The sequence below is a fragment of the Etheostoma cragini genome, chromosome 4 (assembly GCF_013103735.1).
Source record: "Etheostoma cragini isolate CJK2018 chromosome 4, CSU_Ecrag_1.0, whole genome shotgun sequence".
NCBI classification, from domain to species: Eukaryota; Metazoa; Chordata; class Actinopteri; order Perciformes; family Percidae; genus Etheostoma; species Etheostoma cragini.
In genome coordinates, this window is record NC_048410.1 from 30,202,362 (window position 1) to 30,204,362 (window position 2,001).

The following is a 2,001-nucleotide window of genomic DNA, read 5'->3' on the forward strand; positions in this document are numbered from 1 at the left end:
TTTAGTCACTAGTTTGTTAGTTACTAGTTACTTTAGTTACTAGTTACTTTAGTCACTAGTTTGTTAGTTACTAGTTACATACACAAGATTTAAGCACACAAACCAATGAAGTTTATAAAATATGTGTTATTGTAAATGAAGTCCAGCTGAGATGATTACTGATTAATTACTTAGTTAATTAACAGAACTGGTTGGATCGTTTCCGGTTTCTAAAACACGATGTTTTTCTACATTGAGTACTTTTACTTTAAATACATTTTCCTGACGAGACGTGTAAACTGTGGTGTGGTTAGTATTTTTACTTAAGGAAAAGATGTAAATACTTCATCCAGCACTGCCTACCATCCTATCTGTTCTGGTCTGCTGTTGCTGTGGTAACAGGAGTGCTTTGTGTGTCTTTGCAGGGTTGTAACAGTTTACTTGTTAGTTAGCTGCTAGAAACGTTGGCTGGTTTTATCTCCCGTGTCTTCTGCTTTCCTTCAGTCCATCTACTTCCTGTTGTAAAGCCTTTACCTGCCCTCTGGGCCCAGAGTTTAACAGGTCAGTCATCACCCCCCCCCCGGGCCTGACCAGATTCTCAACCCAAGGCTGGCAGCTTTTCAGCAGCAACTGTCAACTTTTATACGTATTTGGTTTCGGTTTCACACTTTGGATGTCATTCTGATTAAAAGGGCAAACCACTTCAAGTATTTTCAGTTCCACTGCTGTCAGGGTTCCCTGTCTCCGTCCAAATCCTTCATCCTACTACATCTTCAAAACAAGGTGAATAGGTTTTGTGTTTGTGCATGATTTATCTGCAGCCTGCAAACCTCTCTATTCCCTCTCTCCTCTCTTCTCCTCGTCTCTCCCCCCCCCGCCCCCCCCGCGTCGGATGGAGGTTTTTGCTGTTAGAGCCAGTCAGTATCTCCCCCCCCCCCCCCCCCCCCCCCCCCCGAGTGAGTGCGAGCTGCCAGAGCAAAACGTCAACACAACCCGCTGGGTCAGAATCTGCTGCTCGCTTACCCTTCACTCTCCCCTTTCCTGCAGCCCCCCCCCCCACCCACACACACACACACACACACACCACCAACCCTTCATTCTGTCCCTCACTTTTCTACTTTTTAGTCTGTGTTTTTATTTTTTAGTTCAGAGTGCTGCTGCAGTTCAAGGTTCCCTAAGTTCATGGTTATGTCAACTTTAATTTGTACTCTGGCAGTGTGTGTGTGTGTGTGTGTGTGTGTGTGACCTGGCAGTAGTTGGGGGCCTGACTCTACGTGGGACATTAGATGGACTCAGTAGGAGGTCCCTGGTTCAATTGTGGTTGCATTAAATGCTAACACTTATCACAGTGTGTATGTGTGTATGTGTGTGTGTGTGTGTGTGTGTAAATGTGCTCCACACCCCCTGGTTTCACTGTAAGTGGCTCAGACATCTTAACAATGGTTTCATCAGGGGTGAGGACGAATGCGATCATTACCAAATTAATAGAGTTTGTCTTTGTGGTCTAATGAAGCGTGAGGTGCAGATGGTTGGTGCTGTGTTCATGGTTGTGTTGCTGCTGTGATACACATCTACTGGTGTGTGTGTGTGTGTCTGTACCATTTGGTTGTTTGTCACATCATCTGTTTGTCACTTTTTTTCCATTGTGTACCGTTTCTGTGCTTTGGGAACACATGGAATGCCATGTGAAATTTACAACAAGTCCTCTAAACCATAGGACAATAAATTATGGTCCCTGGCGGTGCCAGAAAATAGGACCAAAAGGAGGGATTTCTGCCCTCATATCTAAACCAGAGGACTCGGTTTTAATCATGTTGTTGACGCTGTCTCACTCTGGTTTGGTTTAGGCACAACACTAGTTAGTTAAGTTTCGAAACAGGTCATAATTTGGGTTGAAGTCAATACATTTGTTAAGTTACTTTAAATCTGATGATGCACATGTCGCAGAATGAGATGTAGTTCAGAATGAGATGTAGTTCAGAATGAGATGTAGTTCAGAATGAGATGTAGTTCAGAATGAGA

The 2,001-nt window shown here is 43.9% G+C and overlaps 1 protein-coding gene across 1 annotated transcript in view; it reads left to right on the forward strand.

Annotated features, from left to right (window-relative positions):
* Positions 1-2,001, forward strand: part of ripor3 (RIPOR family member 3) — a 43,500-nt gene that overhangs the window by 537 nt on the left and 40,962 nt on the right. The window lies entirely within an intron of this gene.